At 35.6% G+C, this 23962-nt stretch overlaps 1 protein-coding gene and 1 long non-coding RNA gene across 6 annotated transcripts in view; one reads left to right on the plus strand and one right to left on the minus strand.

Moving 5' to 3' along the window:
- The window catches only part of PLA2G4A (phospholipase A2 group IVA), a 174464-nt gene that overhangs the window by 149828 nt on the left and 674 nt on the right, over window positions 1-23962 (minus strand). Inside the window, exon 1 of one of the 5 annotated variants that reach the window (XM_055234361.2) lies at window positions 11087-11423. The exons of 1 other annotated variant lie outside the window; for it this stretch is intronic. The gene's annotated coding sequence lies outside the window, so the exon portion shown is untranslated. Of the gene's footprint in view, window positions 1-11071; window positions 11424-23962 lie in introns of those variants that run through there. 3 more of the 5 variants (XM_063613756.1, XM_055234362.2, XM_063613758.1) reach the window with 3 other exon arrangements.
- LOC129458482 (uncharacterized) lies at window positions 1082-23957 on the plus strand. The gene is made up of 4 exons (XR_008649635.2): window positions 1082-1176; window positions 3249-3400; window positions 7629-7683; window positions 23450-23957. It is a non-coding gene; the product is annotated as an uncharacterized lncRNA (long non-coding RNA).

Consider the following 23962-nt stretch of genomic DNA (forward strand, 5'->3'; position numbering starts at 1 on the left):
AGCATCATAATGAACATGTAGCACATCCTGAATATTTAGGGGTTACATACAATAAACTCAGGTTGAAATGAACTGAAAGTGCTGTCATTTGCTTCAAAATGAAATTTATATTGCCTCTACCTTTGAGTAACAAGATGGAGAACTGTGCCAAAAATACATTAGTAAAATCAATAAGCAGGTTTCAGTTGAGCTTCTGCAGATTAGATATAATGCCTCAATGGGTTCTTTGGAAAATAAGAAATTAACAAAAACAATGTTATACTCTCCCCTTCATTTTGCCAATGAGAAATTGGACAGGAGGAAGTTAGACAACTGCAGCTAAACCATAGCCTGACAAATATGGTCAGGACCAGGAATAAAGTACAGAATGACTTTCCACTTCATGACATGTCTCCAGGAGGTAGGGAGAAAAGAAGGAAAAAGAAGCAGCTACTTAGTGTCAGGCAGAGAAGCAGATGAAGGGCACAGCCAGAAGCAAACTGAAGTCCATCTGACCACAGAAAGCACTCTCTCCTCTCACCATGCTGCCTGACTTGACCCGCACAGACTCACTGCTTCCATCCATGGAGGATCCTGGCCTTCATTTGTGTAAAACTAAATCATTTTTATGTGAAGAGGATTTATGAGACATGGCTAATGGATTTTTAAATTTTAAAATGGTTTTTTTAAGTTTGAGGAAATATGAGTCAATAGTTCAATAATATTATTTTGGTCATTGAAAAGATATCATTTTGATTATGGTAATCAGCTGTTCTCTAAAACTCTAAGAATTGGAAAAGAAAAGGAAGTGACTTTTAGATGCAACAGATTCATGTCAGGGTGAAGAAATACATCCTGAGAGCAGGGCTGTGAAAGATCCTTTTTTTGGATGGTCTATTATTATCACAAAATGTTTTACATATCTTTACATTGTGGAATTCTAATGATTCAAAGTCTATAAACCCTTATCTTAGGGAGCACAAAGACCAAGGAGTATGCTACAACTCAGAAACAAGTACTTAGCTAGGAGTCCAATAAACGCAGAAAGGCAAACAGTTAATCTTTCAGAACTTCAAAGGACAACAGCAACAAGTCTACCAAGTAGAACATGAAGAAAAAAAGGTTCCAGAATGATGGCTCCTGGAACAGGTAACTGGGCTTCACTGAAGTGTACAATCAGGCCTAGCAACTGGCTAGGTAATGAATCCAAGAGTTTGGAAAGAACAAAGGCTAAATTCCCACCTACTAGGGCTGGAAATCAGCCAATTTTGGACTACTTCCTAGTAGTCACTGATTACCTTAGATAAAAGAACTCTGTTCTACAGACTCCTTTATTTTTATGAATTTTTGTTTAGGTTTGGTTTTGGTTTGGGTTGTTTTTTATTTTGTTTTGCTTAGTGCACTGGTTATCCATTTTATGGATTTTTCTTTCTGTCTTTAAAAACAATTTTTCTTTCTGTCTTTAAAAACTCCCACTCTAGAATAACCATCTAGCTTCTTTGCTCTTAGCATTTAAACATGTTGCAGAAAAACAACATACCCTGGAAGGCTAGTTTTAATTTAAGTCCATATTCTCAAAACCCACAGAGGCTCTCTACACTACAAGGCATCTTTCTAAGTTTGTTTGGTGGACTTGTATTCCCACCGGAAAAAGTCACTTTATTCCCTTCTCTCACTGAAGTTTCTCACCCCACCCCAACTCCCACTCTTAGCAGGCGACCTCATCTTCCTTCACTGAGAAAGCAGAAAGCACCAGAGGGAAGTTTCTCATCTTCCCACCATCAAATCTGCATATTTCCCTGCAAGTGCACTTGGGTTCCCCTTCTCCCTGCCACAAAGGAGGCAATGTTCCTCCTACTGTTACAGACCTGGCACCACCATGGCTCTCTGGATGCAAAATCCCTCTGCTCAAGGACTTTATTCTGATGGTCACGTCTCTCTTTCTTTCCTGAATCATCAAATTTTACTTTTTTTTTTTTTTTTTTTTTTTGAGACGGAGTCTCTCTCTGTCGCCCAGGCTGTAGTGCAGTGGCGCGATCTCGGCTCACTGCAAGCTCCGCCTCCTGGGTTCAAGCCATTCTCCTGCCTCAGCCTCCCAAGTAGCTGGGACTACAGGCGCCCACCACCACGCCTGGCTAATTTTTTGTATTTTTTTTTTAGTAGAGATGGGGTTTCACCATGTTAGCCAGGATGGTCTTGATCTCCTGACGTCGTGATCCGCCCGCCTCGGCCTCCCAAAGTGCTGTGATTACAGGCGTGAGCCACTGAGCCCGGCCCAAATTTTACTTTCAACTGGATAATCTAATTGGCAAACTTGTTACAGTCTCTCTGTCGACTCCATATTCCTTTTCCCTGCTATGTCTCCATTTGGATGCTGTGTTTCACTGACAGACTTCTCTGGATACAGATACTTACCCTGTATCCAGGAGCCAGCTATCCTCATCACGCATTCCTCCCATCCCATTTACACTTCCTTCTTCTGTCTACCCCCACCACTCCATTGAACCTGCACTAATCAAGATCATTCATGACCTCCTAATTTCCAAATGTAGCAATCACTTTTCCGTCGTCATCTTATTCAACCTCTTTGTTTCCTCTAGAACCACTTTCCCTCCTTTGCTCCCACAACATCACCCTAATCCCTGGTTTTCCATCTAATTTCTTAGTTGTTCCTTTTTTTTTTTTTTTTTTGAATCGGAGTCTCGCTCTGTCACCCAGGCTGGACTGCAGTGGCGCGATATCGGCTCACTGCAAGCTCCGCCTCCCGGGTTCCCGCCATTCTCCTGCCTCAGCCTCCAGAGTAGCTGGGACTACAGGCGCCCGCCACAACGCCCGGCTAATTTTTTCTATTTTTTTTTAGTAGAGACGGGGTTTCACCGTGTTAGCCAGGATGGTCTCGATCTCCTGACCTTGTGATCCGCCTGCCTCAGCCTCCCAAAGTGCTGGGATTACAGGCGTGAGCCACCGCGCCCGGCCCTTAGTTGCTTCTTTGCAGGCTCATTAACAAATGCCACTCTCTGCCTGGAACTCTAGCGTGAGCCATGCCATTCTCACTCCACTTACCGCCTCCTGTAGATGGCTTTTTATCCGTCACATCTGTGCTTCAATTCTATGCCTCAGAGAGCCCTTCCCATTCTCCGCCTTCCCATGTTATTCTCTATCATTGAAGCCCATTTGCTTCCTTTTTATAATTTATTATCTGTTTGTTTGTATACTTATTATCTGTCTCCACTACGACGGAATGAACTATACCTGCTTTATTCACTCAGGTATGCCCTAAATGTAGCACAGTACCTAGCATGTAGCTGTTATTAATTAAAACTGACTGAATTAGCGAAGGAATAAATACATACTGCTCAGTGACCAACAATTCCTGATTGACATTTAACATCTGCATTTCTTGACATAGGAGGCAAAATTGGTAAGTGAAAAAGAAGAGTAGATATTATCTAAATAGCTTCATACAATACCTGTTCTTTTTCTAAGTATTAAAAAAATGCATTTTCCTACTCCTACTACTTTTCTAAGCATACTATATGTATTAATAAAATGGTATATAGAAATTATTTTTTCACAGAAACTTAAAATTCATATGAGAGGATTCTTTTCATTGCGATGATAAAAAGTGCTTGAAGATTCTTATCTGTTTAAATTACATCTTAGATTGACAAATTGGCTTGGTTGATTAATATCTTATGTACCTATTAATATATAATAACAATTAATCAATATTAATTATTAAGATATATTATATGTAATATATGGTGTATTGAATAATTAATGATTTACCCCAATTAATTCATATTGATTATTAATTATATTAATGCATAGACTATATATTAATACTGGGGTATTAATTCATATAAATAGCTTATTAATACTTATTAATACATAACATATTGATCAGCCAAATCAAATTTGTCAACCTAAAACATATTTTAAACAGATTGTAAGAATTACTGCAAACAGTGAATGAGTTTCACAAATTTGATTCTTTCTTTTATTGCTTTTCATTGACAAAAAAGGCATCATTACAGACAATAATAAAGATGAGAGGGAAAAAATGCATGTAAATATTGTGAAGCTTTATATATATAAAATGTAAATCTCTGGTTGTCACCAGCTCAAAAAGTAAGTACCAAGTAATAGATTATAAGTAAGCATCAAACAGATTTCCAACTAAATCTTTAATTTACCAAGAAGCCTCTTTTAAATTACAATTGTTGCTGTGACAAATCTTTCTAAAATGGGTTAGTGGCATTGTCTTCTAAGAATCAAGGATATAACAGTATTTTAAAGTTATTATCCGAACATGTATTACCATTGATCACTGAAAGTGAACTACAGAAATTTCCTAGTGTTATCTCTTTGAGATCTAAGTTCATGACCTCAGCAAATTTTAAATTCATCCACCTCTTCTTCATGGCAGTTGAATGAAAAGGAAGTTGATAACCTGTTTGAGTTTTGTGGTAGACACAACAGCAGCTAATGGATATTAAGAAATCATAATTATAGATGCAGCAGTCTATGCAGAATGATCCCATAACTGTGTGCATCTTTAGACACTTTTCCTTGATTGCTTTTCATTAAATTCTTACATAATTGCTCCAAATTATTTTTCAATACTTTCATAATATTGCATCAAATACATGTTTTTAAAAGTCCACAAAATGAATTGCCTTTTTGTTTCAAAATTTAAAACACCATTTATCTGCCTCGAGACTATCCTAGGCAGACACTGTCTCTTCTTATAGATCCAAGAATTCTGCAAAAATGCTTTTTTCCATAAGGGGTGAACATCCCAGTTTACTGCCTGTGTACTGCATTTAACCTGCTTATCCTGTCAAAACTGTGGGCATAAAAGTATGGGGCAAATAAGAAGTGTGTCAATTTACTGACTGAAATTCAGAAGCCATGTGCTGACCTAACGTTTCTAGTGGCACAGTTGCATCCAGCAGTAAAACCTGACCTAGTATGCATTATTTATTACCACATCATAGTATGTATACTAAGTCAAGTGTATAACTAACATTGGGTTTTACCCCTGAGAAGGAGTATCTGCCTTATCATAAGCTACTGAATTATTTGGAAAGGTAAAATAATAATTTTTTTGTCCAAATGATAAATCCAAGGTCAGAGTAACCATTTTGATACAAATGCTTTATGCCAACTGCCAGGTTTAATAAGAGCCAGAAAGCGCCATAGGTTCTGTAGGTTATACTTAGAAAATTCTAAGAAAATTCTCTACTACCAACCTGAAAGCAAAACATTTGGTAAAATCAGTACTTTTTACATAACTCATGAAATGTGTTTATTTTGTATTTTTAGATAAAATGTAATATATTTTATTTTCTTAAAGTAGTATACATACTACTGTACAAAATACTATATAGCTCCAAAATTGCACAACCTCCTCTATTACGTCAATCAGTAATCAAGTTATAAGGGCAGAACAATTGAGTTATTATGGAAACATGCACCAGGAGAGTGGACTTCCTGGGCCTTCTCTAATAATTTTTCTGATGTTAACTCCAATAGAAAGAGTGTGACAACCTCAAATAATACACACTAAAACTAAAAATATAAACCAATATATTTAAACATTTAAATACATCAAAATGGAAATCATAAGGCAGACATTTAAAAAAAGAAAAAACATTCGACTTTTCAACAGCTCTTTTTCACATCTGTAAAATGTGGATAGTAACACCTGCACTGCTAACTTATACAGTTATTGTGGAAATAAAGTTCATAACCAATCTCTTTATCAACCACAAAGCCTGTGAAAATAAAAAAATACTGGGCCTCTGATTTTTTTCAAACTACATAATGAGAAAACAGCTTGTAAATTAAATAACAAAACAAAAACCTAAGCAAGTATAAGCTGAGTATCATAAATACATGAGTTTTCTGTACTGTAGAAGAATATATATTATGGACATTTGTTTACTAATTGAAAGCACACTGTTACCTAAAATACCGAATTTTTTTCTGAAGACTGCAGAAGTCAAGCAAATGAAGTGGAAGATTGGGGAAAAGGAAGCAGTTGATTCACAACTGCATATGCCAAAAAGGAGTGGGAAGAAAAATGAGAGCCAATTTGGTCTATTATCTTCAATGGAGAGTGATGGCTAAACTCTGACACTGATAACTTTCAGCGTCAGGTGTCTGCTGAGTTTCTCTAAGCTCGTTTCAATTCATTTAATAAGTGATTAGACTGGTTAAGGGTAGCTTTACACATCTGCTTATGGTGAGCATTGAGTTGTTTATGCTTATTTCATTTTTTGTATAAGGAAAGGTAAACTGTATTTTCAAGGTATGTTGTAAGATTTGCACTAAGAATCACAAAAATAATTAAAAAACTTAGAATCACATAGCAAAAGTAGCAAATATATAATGCATCCTTTATTAACAGGCAAGTAATGGTTTCAGAGGACCAGAATAACCTCTGCTCTATTTACTGTCTTCTTTGGAAAGAACTCCAGAACCAACCTTTTGGTTCCCCCAACTATTTATTACCCTAATAGTCAAGGGGTAGAAGACAAAGAGTTGGCCAGAACTGAAGTTCATTTTCTCTAAATTGGTTGTTCACAACCAAGAATATTATTTTCCTCACAAAACTTTTTTTTTAATAAGAAACAAAGTCTCGCTCTGTCACCCAGGCATGAGTGCAGTGTGTGGTCATAGCTCACTGCAGCCTCAAATTCCTGTGTTCAAATGATCCCCCTGCCTCAGCCTCCCAAATTGCTGGATTACAGGTGCATGCCACCATATCCAGCTGATTTTTTCAAAATTTTTAATAAAATTTTAATTAATCTTGCTATTTGAACAGGCTGGTCTCAAACTCTTGGGCTCAAGCCTGCCAAAGTGTTGGGATTACAGGTGTAAGCCACTGCACCCAGCCTTACAAAACTTAAACAATCATCACACCACCCTTAGTCCTAACTATATCTTCTTTACATTATTCAGGCCAGGATGTCTCTGGGGCTGGGTTTTAGCCATCATCTCTGAACCCTCCAGTTTTCCCATCGTTTGTAAACTATTGGTCTATGAGAATAAAAAATAATTTGCTCTCATTTTTCTACGTATTCTCACCCATTTTTAAGGGGAAGGTTTCACTAAACACTAAAAATAACCCTCTAACAATGAGAAAAACAATGTTTATAGAATTTCTACTTCCAGTTCAAAATTTCATCTATATTGTTAAGACTCTTAATATTCTTCAAAATTACTGAGGACCCCAAAAGGGCTATGATTATGTAAGTTATATCCGTTAATATTTATCATATTTGAAATTGAAACAGAAAATTTTTAAAAATCACATTGAAAGAGGCAATTCACAAACATAGACATATAAGTGGCCACTATGAAAATTGCTCAACTTTGTTCAAGAAAGAAATGTAAATTTAAGCAAGATACCATTTTCGTATATCAATTATCCAAGTTGTTGGATTTGTTGTCATTTGCTCTGTTTGATGATGGCACCCAGTATTGACATAGAAAACTCTACTCTCTTACATTGCTCATAAATGGTTACCATATTCCTCAAGAACAAAATGTCAAAAATAATCACTAGCATTCCATGAGATTTTGCTAAATATTTTAAAGAATCCTCAAAATACCCAACTATTATTATTTCTATTTTACAGTTGAGAAGACAACATTTTAAGGATATAAAGTAATTGGATTATCATCTCACAACTTGTAAGTAGTAAAATTTTTGTTAGAACCTAGAAAATAAGCTTTAAGAATCTACCATAAGGAAATAAACAAAAATGTATACAAGCATATATTAAAAAGGTACTAGATAAAATATTATTTATAATAGTGGAAAATTGTTATCAATCTAAATATCCAACAATTATTTATAATAGTGGAAAACTAATCTATCTAAATATCCAACAAGATATAATTGGCCAATACAACCTATATACAGACTACAAATTTCATATAGTAAGAACAATACTCTTTTGCTCATGGATAGATTGCCATTACTTGCATTACACACAGTAGGGACTTAATAATATATGTTAAATATGTGAATACAAAATAATGCATGATTATTAAGAAATCATGTTTTAACAATGTATTTCATGAATGAGGGAGAAGCATGTTACAAAAGAGCATGAACAGTGTGACCACAATTTTGTAAAACTACATGTATATATAGAAACATATCTAGATGTATAAACATGTATATACATGAACTTCTTGTCTGTCTCTTTGCTGATGCATACTGGGTACTCAATAGATATTTGTTGATTGAATTAAGGATTGAATTACATTTTAAAAGTACCTTGGGAGAAATAATAGGTAATATTTTCTTTTTCTTCCTTGCAATTTTCTATATTTAATGAAATTTTAAACAGTGAGTGTGATTTATCTTTATAATAAACAATAGTATTATAAAAACTAATCATTCTGGGAAATGTCATTAGGAATTTTGGAATAAAAGTAGTAAATATAGACACCCCACAATCCAATAAAAAATAACTTGCATCTGATTTTCTTATTATGTTTCACTTACTGCATTTGGCAATAAAAACAAGAGATGTTATGGAAAAATGTCAAGCGTAATACTGTACAGTTAATTATTATTGGTGTTGAGTCTAGAACCTAGGTCACTTGGTTTCAGGCAAGCAGTTTTTTCCATTACACCAAGTTTCTTGGAGTTCTAGAATACCAATGAATAAATGACTACGTGGGTGCTGCAATATCCACTGTTAGTTCCTTACTTATAAGTAAAATGATTTTCTAATTGATAATTTTATATTATCAGAAAACTCCAAAGTTCTAAGAAATATTGCATTTTCATGTAATATGCATTGTCTTTGGGGATTGGTGAGCTTCTTAAAGGTGTTTTTAAATTTATGTGTGTTGGAATGGCATAATGTGCATTATTCTAGGGAGGGGTCCATACCTGTCACAAGATTGTAAAAGTGTCTTTGATGGAAGAAAAGATGAAAAAGATGAAAAAAAGAAAGAAAAAGAAAAGAAAGAAAAAACAAAAGAAAGAAAGAAAGAAAGAAAGAAAGAAAGAAGAAAGAAAGAAAGAAAGAAAGAAAGAAAGAAAGAAAGAAAGAAAGAAAGAAAGAAAGGAGAAAGAAAGAAAGAAAGAAAGGAGAAAGAAAGAAAGAGAAAGAAAAGAAAGAAAGAGAACGAAAAGAAAGAAAGAGAAAGAAAAAAGAAAGAAAGAAAGTTAAAAATAACTAAAGCTATACAATCTGGAGCAAGAAGGATGAAAAAACTGATGGTAAATAAAAGCAAACAAGAGGAAAGGGAACCACAACTAATTCTGTCTTCCTCTTTTTTATTCATGGAACATAATTTTAATATGTAGATGATTCTATTTTATGACTGCTTCCTAAGTACCAGCACTAGAAAAGATAATGGGTTAAAAACACAAGCCAAATAACTTCTATGGAATGAACATTTTCAGTTGCTAAAAATCTATTTAATAATTTTTCTTTTCCTAATTAAATGTAAACGCAAAACACTTCAGAATAACTTACTTTTTTTTTTTTTTTTTTTTTTTGAGACAAAGCTTCGCTGTTTTCGCCCAGGCAGGAGTGCAATGGCGCAATCTTGGCTCACTGCAACCTCCACCTCCTGGGTTCAAGCAATTCTCACGCCTCAGCCTCCCAAGTAGCTGGGATTACAGGCACCTGCCACCATGTCCAGCTAGTTTTTCTATTTTTAGTAGAGATGGGGGTTTCACCACGTTGGCCAGGCTGGTCTCGAACTCCTGTCCTCAAGTGATCCACCCGCCTCGGCCTCCCAAAGTGCTGGTATTACAGGCATGAGCCACTGCGCCCAGCCAGAATAACTTACTTTTTAAAAATACGTTAAAAAGATGCAATATCTTATCTCAAAAAATATGCTTCCCCTAAGGGAAGTTTGTAAAACTCCTTTGAGCAAATGCACATTAAACACTTCTCTATGCATTTCACAATTATTGCTTAATTTAAAATTTAACTCTTCCAGAGCTAATGAAAGAAGTAAATACCTGTTTCTTATCCCAACCTCTAACTTGATTGGCAAGGTGTAGGAACCTCTAAAATGTAACTTTAAAATTCTTAACAGAGCTTGTTTCACTACAGTCCTCTACAAATATCCCTTGAGCCACAATTCCAAATTTAAACAACAAAGAGAAACAAAAATACAAATCTTCTTTGAACCCAAATTATGTTGGCAAATCTAACTTTAGAATTGACACCCATTCAAACAGTACGCCTCTAATACTCTCCATCTGCCTTAGCTAAATAAATGCTGACATCATCAACCCGTATGAGGAGTATTTCTTGTTCTGGTTTTGGAGGTGAATTTATTTTTAAGACTAAAATGATTATAAATTGTAGGAGATAGATACATTCATCCACTGATACTTTAAAGTCAAATACCTTTTTTTTCTGTTTTTTTGGAAACAAAATTACTAAAATATCCACACTCAAAATTTAACTATGTAATTTGATCAAATATTTTCAAGTATCTAGTTTTGAGGTTTTTTTTTTCTCCTGGCAAGCCAAGTAACTTAGGGGAAGGGTGGATCATCAGAACACCAGTCCGTTTACAGTTAATTTTTCAATAATCCTCTTTCTTTCGCATAATTCTGCAAAATATTGACTAGCCAGGAAAGCGTCCCATAAGTAACCAAAATGACCAATTTTTAGAAATTTAAAGTTAAGTGAGTCAACGAAGTCTCTCGCTAAAGATCGCTAGGGCTGTCAAACAGCACAGCATGCTGCTGCTTAAGTTTGGGGATCAGTAACCATTGGGTGTCATCACGTGGAACGCTAATAAGCGCCACCTCACCGCCGTTTTGAATGCTAACTTTCTGGGACTCCAACCCAAAGAAACACCTTAATCTTTGACTCCACAGTGCATTTAGATCCAGGAAGGCAAATCCGCGTGGGTTAGAAGAAAACTGAGGTCCTAATCTGTGTTTCATTTCAAAAGGCAGAGGACATGCTGACTTTTTAAAGCAGCGAGGTTTCCCCTCCCTCCTTTCTTCCTTCCAAGTAAACTACCAAGTAAAAGCTAAGGAGGATGGGAGAGGGAAGTGGAGCAGGGGAAGAATAAATATACTGCTTACAGTTCCCAGAGTTACCTGAGAATCTTCAGGCTCCTCAATGCCTCTAGCTTTCTGTCAGGATCCTTTTTCAGCTCCGGACTTAGAGAAAGTCTTATCCTGGGTAGGAGGGGCTAAAATATGGGCTGGTCTCCTTGCGCTTTTGCAGATGTTTTAAGGTGGAATTAAAGGGGAAGAGGGTGAACACTCTCTTCTCATAGAAGCTAATACTGTAAATGTAAATGCTTAGTTATTAGAACCAGGAGTTTGAAGTCAGAAAATATGCTTAAATAATATGTAAATTAACCAGTCCTAAATTCCATGAGTGCTGCTGTGGTTTTCTGTGTGTGCGATGTGTGTGTGTGTGTGTGTGTGTGTGCGCGCGCGCGCGCGCGTCTGAAATTGCTACTTGTCCTTAAGCAGTAACTACTTCCTCCTTCTTTCCAAAGGAGAACAAAATTGAAAAGACAGTGAATAATCTAGAGCATTTTTGCATTATTTAAAAAGGCAAAGTTTATAACAGACCCCAAATATAAAAATGTACGTTTTTTTAAAATGAATATCAGACCACTTTAAAAATCAAATCTGTTCAAATATTTCCACTCCAGACTCAGAACACCTGTGTTGATAATAATTTCTTTGTAAATTTAAGATTAAAGGCATACCAAATAATGTAATATATATGTTGAGATTTAGGGAAGAAAATGAAATCAGATTGAATTCCAAATTTGCAATGTAAATCCCAATACCTTATAGCACTGTAATGAAGAAGGTGCACTGTTTAAATGTACCCAAATTCCATAAGAATCAATTCATGTCTTTAAAGATTGACATGTTCATTTAGTATATCTTGTTTTTCAAACACAGGATCTTGTTTTTGCCTTTAATTAAATACTGAACTCACTCTCCTAACTCTCTTACAACATTTTCAAAGAATATAATTTCATTAAATCTTCTGGAATATCTGCTTTCTGTAGCCCAACATTCAACTCTTATTTGTTTTTATTTTTTTCCCCTAAATTCAACCTGGTATATTATAAATCTCTCCTTGAAAAAAAAAAAAAAAAAAAAAAAAAGCCAGTAATGTCTTTTTTACAAAGGATAGATTTACAATAAAAATTTTTCAGGCTGGGCACCGTGGCTCACGCCTGTAATCCCAGCACTTTGGGAGGCCAAGGCGGGAGGATCACGAGGTCAGGAAATCGAGACCATCCTGGTTAACACGGTGAAACCCCCGTCTCTACTAAAAATACAAAAAATTAGCTGGGCATGGTGGCGGGCACCTGTAGTCCCAGCTACTTGGGAGGCTGAGGCAGGAGAATGGCGTGAACCAGGGAGGCAGAGCTTGCAGTGAGCCGAGATTGTGCCACTGCACTCCAGCCTGGGCGGCAGAGAGAGACTGTGTCTCAAAAAAAAAAAAAAAATTCTCTTTCCAAAGAAATCCCTGAATTTCTAGAAAAGGAGGTGTATGTTAAATAGAGGAGCAGAGAGCACACTGGTAGTTTTCACCTCTTTCCCCCAGACACAACTGGTGAAAGAAAGAATCTATACTGCAGGGCATGTTCGTTCTAAGACTCTAATAAAAAAGACTCCCTGGAAAAGCAGCTTCACAGTGCTTATAGAGCACAAAAAAAGTGCTCTAGTGCTTTTCTGATAACAAAAAGTTACAACTGTCAGTATTTCCAGATGATATCCAATAGTGTGTCATGCATTAAAGATAAAAAAATTATTTAAACGCTTTTAAAGAAAATGTCATTTTACGTTATGGTTAGGGTTAAAATATATGGGGAGAAGTTTGTCTCTTTCCAGCCTTACTAAATGAGGCTGATTTATCTCCACCTTTATAATGAATAAAGGCTGCTGCAGGTATGTCTTCTCTCTGAAATCAGTGCAGATCAAATCCCATTTACCCATTTTGTGGTTCTATGGCCTCCTTATCTCATCTATTTTGGCTCACTACTTGTGATCTATTGTTCACATAGACCCCTAGGTGGATAGTACAAGTTCAGATTTGCCGTCTTCACTTTGTCCAATTTCCTCCAAAAATATTTCCAGCATTGACCTACTGGCTTCAAAATCCTCCGCTTCCACCTTAGGTAAGACAGGCCCTGACTTCCATAGCGTGCTTCAGTCTATAGGATCAATTAGGTCTGAAGACCCCTCTTCACTTGATTTGTCCATCAACAAAGATTAGTCATCGGGGACCCATCTGAAACTGAGCAATATCATAGCAGTTTCTCTGAATCCAATTCTACCATTTGCACTATTTCCAGCTAATAAGTTTCACGCAGTTTGCTAGTAATTTTCCACATCTTTAAAATTTTAGAAAGAGAATAATAAACTAAGAACTAGATAAGTAATCAAAAGGAACAACCCCAAAACTGGCCAAATTAACTAACAAAGAACGCCTACTTGTCAAAAGCCATGGCTCAAAAACCCCAGGGGGTTGGGAGGGGGAACCCTGATGTTTGCATGATTGATTTTTCTTTCTTTCTTTTTTTTAATTTTACTTTAAGTTCTAGGGTACATGTGCACAACGTGCAGGTTTGTTACATAGGTATACATGTGCCATGTTGGTTTACTGCACCCATTAACTCGTCATTTACATTAGGTATTTCTCCTAATGCTATCCCTCCCCCTGCCCCTCACCCCATGACAGGCCCCTGTGTGTGAGGTTCCCCGCCCTGTGTCCAAGTGTTCTCATTGTTCAATTACCACCTATGAATGAGAACATGAGGTGTTTGGTTTTCTGTCCTTGTGATAGTTTGTTCAGAATGATGGTTTCCAGGTTCATCTATGTCCCTGCAGAGGACATGAATTCATCATTTTTTATGGCTGCATAGTATTCCATGGTGTATATGTGCCACATTTTCTTAATCCAGTCTATCATTGATGGACATTTGGGCTGGTTCCAAGTTTTTGCTATTGTGAATAGTGCCACAATAAATATACGTGTGCATGTGTCTTTACAGTAGCACAATTTATAATCCTTTGAGTATATACCCAGAAATGGGATGGGTGGGTCAAATGGTATTTCTAGTTCTAGATCCTTGAGGAATCACCACACTGTCTTCCACAATAGTTGAACTAGTTTACATTCCCACCAACAGTGTAAAAACGTTCCTATTTCTCCACATCATCTCCAGCATCTGTTGTTTCCTGACTTTTTAATGATGGTCATTCTAACTGGTGTGAGATGGTATCTCATTGTGGTTTTGATTGCATTTCTCTGATGACCAGTGATGATGAGCATTTTTTCATGTGTCTGTTGGCTGCATAAATGTCTTCTTTTGAATGATTTTTCTTTCTTTATGCCAAGCTGTTTTCTGTTATGTCTTACTATTTCCAATTCACCTATCTTGTGCTCTAACTATATGAAACTGCTTTGTTTCCCATAAACTTGAGCAAGGGTAATGAGATAGTATATGAGAGTTAAATCTGGATAGAAAATGAAGATGATTAGCCAGCATAGGGTACTAAGAGAGAGTTGAAGAGGGAATCTAATCCAGATTGCAGGTAAAATCAGAAAATGGCTACCAATCAGCTAATTTACTTATAATAATGTATCCTTCTATTCCACAGGCTATGCTTGAGTCTTCTGGTCCAACTGTATTTATAGTAAAATAATAAGTTGATATTTTTGCTACTTATTTGTATCTGTGAATATAATTAACATGAATCATTTCTCTTTTTAGGTATTAACAAAATTAATCAGGTTAGTAAAATAGCAAGTCACAGAAAATGATTTTCTCACCTTGTCAAGTTTTCTGGCATCCCACTAATTGACCTCTACCTTTCATTCAAACTAACACAGAGACTATTCTCCTTGCACATGGTTTCCCTAAATTCCACTAGAATAATCCTATTCATCCTGCAAGGCTTAGCTCAAGTACTATCTTGTCTGGAAAATTTCCCTACCCTTTTCCTTCTCCAGCAGAATTCATTATTCTACTTGTATGAAAATGCTCATTAGAGCACTGATCATGTATTATACTTGGCTATACAAGAAAAAAAATATTTTATATTCCATCAGGGCATGAGGCAAGTCTTTTTCATTTTAATAAACCCTCTTTTCACCTGAAGTTTATAACACATTAGGAGCTCAATGAATGTTTGTTGAATTTGTTTTCTGTGATATCAGGGTCAAAGATATCTTAAACCTGACACCTAAATAGCACTCTACCTGCCACTGCCATCTCCATCATTACTGAAGAATAGACATTTTATTTTTTTAATACCCTCCAATCCACACACACACTGATAAATTACTGACAATATAAAACTAACAAGAAGTAAGGGTGAAATAGACCCTAATTAAAATGTATTTACCATGAATTTAAAAATCAGATGTTATGATGAAACTACAGTTCTCAGGAGAGCGTATCTGTGAACAATAAGACCTATATTTTATAGCTAAATATCTACCAGTAGTTACACCTACATTTGCAAAGGTCTTTTGACCTAAACAATGGAAGCAATACTTTTCTCTTACTTTGAATTGAACTCATTAAACAAATTATTACTGCTTAATTAAACTTTTCCCTCCTTTTTTAATATATTAAGAAAACTATAACAAATAAATTACTACTAATATTGACTGTTACTTCTTTACATAGAGCCTACAATGGGCCAGGTACTTGTGTTAGTACTACATTTGTTATATCACTAACCATTATATTCATGAAATGAGACATTATTATCTTTATTTAAAATCTCAATATTCAGTAAGCATATAAAATTTGTAGTGAGTCTGGGATTTTAATCAAGTCTGTCCAACTCCAAAGCCCACAATTTTTCTAGTGTATCACACTGTCTCATAGCAAGTTTTGTTTGGTCATCTTTTCAGCCTTGTCCCAAGTCAACCAAATCTCTGACTGTTAGGGAGCAGTGGTAGTGGAGTTACTAATAGATAATTAAAGCCTCCATTATCCTAAGCACCCAGGCTAGGAACCTTCTACTATTCTCTTCCACATCAGCAATGGTCACAGTCTTGCCCGTTTTCTTCCTTCAACCCACCCAACTCCTTTATTTATCTTCTGGTTTCTATCTTCACGTTTTTATATCTGCATTTTCCTGTCCATTTTACTATCAAAATATTAACTTGTACTCTTGCTTTACTATCACTTACCTATACTACCATATGATCTTTACTCCTGCATCTCCTTTTCAGTCTTAAAATCATCCTAGGCTTCACTAACCGATAGACATTCCTACAATTCAGGTCATTTCACTACCCTACCCATACCACCCACTTCCATATGCCACCTATTGATTTATGTTACTACACTTTAAAAATACCTCTTTTCCTTTTGCAGATGAAGTAGAAGTAAAAATTAAATCAGAATACTCTCAGATTTTATCACAAATTACAAATTGTCATACTGTCAACAATAAATATGACTTAACACACATTAGAAAATTTTGGCTACAGACAAACCATGTTCAGTACCTTTTGATAAAACTGAGTTGTCCTAATTCATTTTACCTACTTGTGGCAATAATTTTACACGTCGTTATCTGCTCTCTAAGAGCCCTCTAAATTTGCTAAAGGCATGTCTAGTTTTAGTAATTCTATAGGAATGGGCACGAGCTCAATTACTCACCTCAGAAACTGACTGGCAGGCACTTTGCAGGGCTTTAAAAATACTTGTGCTCTTGGAATTTAAATGTACTGACGACAGTAAGAAAGGCAGAGCCTGTGTCCTTTGCTTTGAGGTAATCCTGAGTAGGACAAATTACTGCTAAGTGAATTTCCAGTGCCTCCCATGTAGCTGAGCTCTGATAGATGTCAGTAGAGAATTTTTATAGAAGATTTGGTTGTCTAGGGCTAAGATAATAACACTATTCCTATACTTATATTTATAAAACCAATGACTGAGCAGCTTCAAAAGCTCTTTGCTACTTGATTCCCATAATAAATCTCATCTTATATATGTGTGTGTGTGTATGTATATGTGTGTGTATATATACATATATATTCTATTGCTTATGATAGAATGTGTGTATATGTGTATGTATATATATATATTCTATTGGTTATGAATATATATATTCTATTGGTTATGATTCCCTAGAAAACCCTGACTAATACACCTATTGAGATATTTTTACATCCCAGAAAATAGTAAGATAGTCCAAAAACCGAATTTAAAATAAAAGATGAATATCCTAACGAGTTGCCTATCCATTTTTGCTTATAACTTGCTACAGTTAAAGAAAGCACTGTAATGCCAGATAATATTGTGATTTATCACTAAGATATTAAAAAGGGGTTATGATTCTTTTCCTCTAAATCACAGTCTAAAATGACAAACTCCCTTTCCTTTGGCTCTCTAAATAGTTCCATTTTCCTTAATAGCCATTCTGATATTTGTATTAAACATGGGTAGCAAGGTTTAGGTTATGTATGATCATTTATTTTGGAATGTTCCACCAACTCTCACACAGTATTCGCTTTGAATATGATATTTGCTTAATAAATATTACCCATTCACCCAATAAATGATTCATTTAGTTGATCATTTATTCACAGTGATGTTTAAAAGCCTGTGATAGGAAAACCTTTAGAATTTTGTAATGTGTCCTCTGCTTCTAAGTCCTCAAACAGTCAGATGTGAGTGCTTAGGGAAGTCCTCCTAGTATATGGGTGACATATACTGGAACTGTGTGTGACTTCTGGGATAAGCTAGGGTTATAGGTCAGGTCCTGTCAGCATGGCCACAGCCTACAGTGTTACCATTCCACTATAAAAAATAGGAAACCATTGGCTCTAAGAAGGTAGGTGATTTATCCAAAATTAGACATCAGAGGAGGACAAACCAAGCCTTTGACTTCAATTTACTTATCTCTTTCTATAGCCATTTCCCATCGCCTACTCACAAATAAATTAATTGAGCATTAGAAGTCAAAGCTTCCAAGCAAATAGGAAATGGAAAATAAAAGCTAGTTTTTATCTACACGTACTTTGTTTCCTGATAAGTTTTTTTAAAATTTATATTAGAAAGGTAACAAACTCATTGTTAAACATTTTGAAAATGAATGTACCAATTTTGTGTTTCATTCTTGTGTCTATGTGTATTTTTTTCTTTCTCCATTCCAAATCATGACTTTATGTTCCATTGTCAAGGAATCTTTTTAGTTTGTACAACTACTGCAGCACCCTGTACAAAACATGGAGATTATTACACTCTCCTTCCAACTTCCCACCATGGTCCTTCCCAATTATGTTTGCATAGCCCAAATTCTTATGGAGAATTATGAGAAGAAGCAAAACACTCAGGCAAGATAGGAAGGATTCAGGCGATTCATCTATTTAGACTCAGTATCAGCAACCCTCATTCCTCACATTAACAGCAGGTAGCAAGACTTCTGAGGAATGGCTACCTGGCCACATGGTAGAAGATAATTTGTGTAAGATTGATGAAACAGATACTTGATTTAGAATTAGGAATTTAGTGCTTTATACACGGTAATGCAAAATATTACATAGTAATATGTAATATATAGGAATGCATAATGTATAGTAATACATAATACATAGTAATGCATAAGTATAACATAGCAATATATATTATGTATTTAGTAAGATTTATAAATATTTAATCTTCAAATTGCCATTTACCTTATAAAATAATGCCTTACTAGGAAAGTCAGTTTATTCTTACTGGGAAACAATTTTACCATATGAAAATTTGAAGAACTATTTGAGGAGAAATGAAAAGATTTTGGATTACAAAATGCATGGTGTCCTTGGTAACATTGGACTATATTTGCAGGAGTTCCCAAGACTCATGCTTGGTGCAGAGGTAGGAGAATAGTTCTTAAATTTCAAGGCAGGATATGGCTTGAGCATGGATCTACCATTAGTAACCAGCGTATTACCAACTCAGAAGAGTCGATTCAAATGTTTGAGGCTTTACAAGATCCACAGGACACTTGCATAGCTTGGAGAAATTGAAGGGGAAAGAAGTTTCAATAATGCCTGAAATTAAAATTCCTAGCCACATGGGGGTTAGGAGCAGTTTAACTTTGACTTATCAAAAGAAATGTGGCATTTCTTCATCTTGTGCTATAGAATAGAAGTCATACCCATTGTATCTAGTTACACAAGAGAAAGATAATTTTAAAAATCACATATCCCACCACCCAAATATAACAGCGGTTAGTGTTTTGTTGTCTATAATTTTTTTAAAAAATGTATGCTGGTAGATATAATTTTGATAGGATTATACACTATTTTGTCATCTCTGTTTTTCTCTATTCACAGTATGTTGGAAACATCTCCAAGACCATAAAATATTTTTAATGGTTGTATAATATTAGTGTGTGGAACACAATAATTTATTAAAGAATCACTTATTTTAAAGTGTTATACTGTTTTCAACATTTTCGCTTTTGCAAACAAAACTTTGATAAAAGTTTTTTAACAATCTCAGCTCAAGTCCACAATGAAGTGAAAAGGCAAGGCCGGATGTGGTGGCTCATGCCTGTAATCCCAGCACTTTGGGAGGCCGAGACAGGTGGATCACAAGATTGAGAGTTCGAGACTAGCCTGACCAACATGGTGAAACCCCGTCTCTACTAAAAATACAAAAATTAGCTGGGTGTGGTGGTGTGTGCCTGTAACCCCAGCTACTCAGGAGGCTGAGGCGGGAGAATGGCGTGAACCCGGGAGGCGGAGCTGCAGTGAGCCAAGATCACGCCACTGCACTCCAGCCTGGGCGACAGAGTGAGACTCCATCAAAAAAAAAGAAAGAAAGAAAGAGAAAGAAAAGAAAGAAAGAGAAAGAAAGAAAGAAAGAAAGAAAGAAAGAAAGAAAGAAAGAAAGAAAGAAAGAAAGAAAGAAAGAAAGAAAAGAAAAGAAAAGGCAAGCTTCAAAGTGAGAGGTCATTAGAACATTAACATTTTTACGTCTCCTTGCAGAAAGCAGCCTGGATCGTGCAGATGGAGGAAGATTCTGGACATCCAAAGGAACCTGGGTAGAAAGGGAGGATTGGATGCAAGAACAGGGAGAATGAACATGAGAGGAGAATAGCAACCATTTATCAATGGTCTGGAAAACATATTTATTCTCATTTAATTTTTAATTGCACTGCAGCAAGTTATTACCTACATTGTACAAATGAGGCCTAAAATGATCAAATTGCCTAAGTCAATTTACAAAGTGTTAAAACACAGATCTAAACTCAAGTTTTCCTGATTTCAAAGCCCATGGTGTGTGTTTGCTTGTTTCCTTCATCATTTTGCATAAGCAGGACTTAACCCAATAATAACAGTGTTCATGCAGTTTTAAAATATGTAACGAATGATGAAGGAAGCAAGAAGTTTAAGCTTCTGAAAAAAACTATTCTTGGTATACTAGTAAGAGATGTGCTTGTCTTACTCTTCTCCAGGTTAATATTAAACTCACAAACCTTCTTAAACCTGCTTTATGCAGAGATGGCATTACATTTTCCTGTTACCAAAGCTCTCTTCCACCAGAGGAATGAACGAGGAATAAAGTTAAAAGGGAATCATTACTCATCAACTTTTCTTATAACCTATTACTTCTCTTCTATTTGTAAAGACAAAAATACAATGCCTACTATACGAAAGAAACATGTTTTCAGAAATGTTCACTTGATCATTATTTTCTAAATAGTTTCAATCTAAATGAATATATACTCAGCTATTTTATTTTATGTGTATGTTCTTTAGAAAAATTACAAGTCAGGGAAGTCTTAAAATAGGAGGTTTTCAGTTTCTGTTCCTATTCTGAGGCCATGTTCAGCATCTTTTTATGAAAACATAATGACTCATGAGAGTGGTCATCAGGGCATTCTGCTGGGGTATATTTCCAAAGCTAACAGCCATCATGCAAAGGAATACTCACTGAGAAACATCTGCCCTCTTTTAATGAATAAGCAACTATCAATAATATGGCTTCTTCGTAAATAGGGAGGTTAAGCCTCCTTCTAGTCTATCCTAAACAGCTAAGCTGTGGAATTAAGGCATATTTCATGCTCTTTAAGTGACTTTGGGGATGCTTGGTTCACAGGTGAAGGCTGTACCAATTTTCATCCCGTCTCTGCTATAGTTAGAGCTGGGTCTACAAAATTTAGTATCCGTAACATTATTTATGTGACAAAATGTGTAAGTTTGTGGACAAACTAGAAAAATGAGAAAAATCATATATACAATAATGATATTAACTGTCCTTTCAGAGGAATTCTAAGGTTTACCATTTACTGTAGGATTATGGATTTAAACATTGGTGTTAAAATAGCATTCTAAATTTGTATATGAATTATTTTGTTTTTGTTTATTAGTGGATGAAGGAGGGAAGAGATCTCCTGATCCCTGATATCCAAAAGTGTGGGATTCATGGCTTAAAACCTTTTTTCAGAAGAGCTAGGAAACTTTTACTCTCTTAAAACTCTTTTTGCAATACAAATGTTTTCAACCTCATAAGGAGTGTGATCATCAAGAAGGAAGACTTCATTAGATTGCATAATAATGTGATAAATCATTATCCCAAACTTCCATTTGTTGTCTCTTCAGTTGATACAATCTGCCAGACAGCATTTCCTTACTGCCCAGATTTAGAGCAATCTGATGTATTTTTCGTCACACACACACATACACACAGACATACACACACACATGGGCTCCCCTCTTTTCCTCATTTTCCCTCCATATCTTTTTCTAACAGTAGGCAATATGATCATCATCACTTTAGTACACAAATATCTTGTCACTTTCCTTCTATGGCTCACCAATTCCTTTAGAATGCTACCTGTTCTCTTTAACATGGTCTCAGAATATCTGGTCCCAGCCTGATTCAAGTCAGCCTCACCTGTTTCTCCTTACTCCAGGGCATTACTGTACTTCTTTCAATTTCAAGAACATCCCGTACTCTTTCCTATCAATCACTTTCACACATAGCCCATTCCTTTCCCACCAGCTCTGCCTTGCTGATGCCTGCTTGACTTTCAATTTTCAATTTAAAGTTCACTTCCTCCTGAAAGGTCTTACCATGTCAACATCCCCCTTTCGCCTGCCCAAAGTCTAGCTTCTGTCCTTTTGTTCCTTTTCACCAGTAATTCTCCATCTTAAAACTTCTCTTCACTTACGCAACACTTACATTTCCTACCGGTTTTATAGACTAGACAATAAGCTCTTGGAGGGAAGGGACTATTTTTTGCTCTGTTATATAAGTAATTCCCAACATGATGCCTGCACATGTTGATAATTGATATTCAATAAATATTTTCAAAGGAATGAATCCCCTCTACTTAGTATTCCAAGTCCTTTTTTCCTCTTGTGGTTTTAAAATTCTGGAGAGTAGACTCAATAGTTCATCTCAATTAATTCAAAAGGCAATGTGATGAATTGACACCATAATTTCCAAAGCTATGCTATATTCTGTATTTAATATATGATAATGTGCTTTCCTCTAATGCTTCTCCTTTGTGTTACCCAATCATGCTCCCTAATTCTGGTTGAGCTTTTTTATAAGATAAGGCATAATGCTTGAATTCTGGGTCATAATTAACATCAACTAGTATGCTGCTATTTATCATATCAATTTTAAGAATGGACTTTGAAGACTCTGTAACATACTTGAATTTGATGATTGAGGACAGCAGTGTTTCTTGGCCATTTATGAAGGGTGTGACACACTGAAATCATTAAAATTAGAGTAAACAGATGAATTTTATCAAATGATTGCTATAGAGGAAACCACAACAAAAAACTGATCAGCCTCACCCTAAGCAATTTAAAAAATATCAGATGGTTACGTTGAGCAATGCTTACTGAAACTAAAAAGCAAAGTCACAAACATTTCCAGGCCTTGAAAACAAAAAAAAATGCACTTTGTATGTACAAAATCTGGAAAAGGTTTCTAATTATATACTTGTATATGTATGCATACATTTATGTATATATGTACACATTTGTGCATCCAGAAATGGTCTCTTGCAGGGCCAATTTTGAAATAAGAAGATGAAAGGAAAGAGAGGGTTAGATAGAGGACAGAAGTGGCTCTAATTCAAAGAATTTTATTAATTTAAAGAGGACAATGATCCTTGAGATCACCTAAGAAAATTCTTACCAGTTTACTGGTAAGGTGAGGAGCTGAGACATGGATTGCGCACTGATCTGCATTCACCCATTCCACGATTTTTAAATGGACATTAGAATGTTTAAAATTTGTAATAAACGTTAAGCAGCGTTTAGCCCTTCTTCAAATTAGATGTCATACCAAATTCCCTAAGGCTCTTGAAATCCATTCTTAGTCCTGAAGTTATATTTGAATGAACTCTCTCCTTGTTATTTCACATCTAATGAGATTTTAAGTTCTGTTGTTTTATCCTACTCAATATCACTTAAATTATTTTTTTCTTTTTTTCTATTTCCAGGGCCCCCACTCTATTCTTCATAACTCCACAACTGGCGGATGTCATAAACTCCTCACTGGTCTCTCTGTAATTCAGCCTGTAAAAAGTAGCCAGAGTAGTAAGAATAACTATCTCAATAATCATTTTCATCCTAATATATTACAGTTATCCTACCACTCAAAAGCTTACATGGCTCTTCATTGCCTACAAAATCAAAAAAAGTTCATAGCAATCAAGAACTGTCTGCCCTCCAGCAGGAAATTTTCCTTTCTTCACACACATTAATGTGTTCAACCTCATCCACTCTGTGCACGGGCAAATTGGATAGAATATGTAGGTAGTGGGAAGACCTCAACATTGTTTCCCATCCTTGCCTATCATCAGATGTATGACCTTGGTACTACCTTTTATCCATTCTGAGCTCAAGTTTATTCATATCTAAAGGGTATATGTGTTTATTTTCTACTACATTGACTTACTGTGAAAATCAATACACATAATTTCAGTAAAGCACCTGCCATATATTATATATAT

Source organism: Symphalangus syndactylus, chromosome 19, assembly GCF_028878055.3.
Source record: "Symphalangus syndactylus isolate Jambi chromosome 19, NHGRI_mSymSyn1-v2.1_pri, whole genome shotgun sequence".
NCBI lineage: Eukaryota > Metazoa > Chordata > Mammalia > Primates > Hylobatidae > Symphalangus > Symphalangus syndactylus.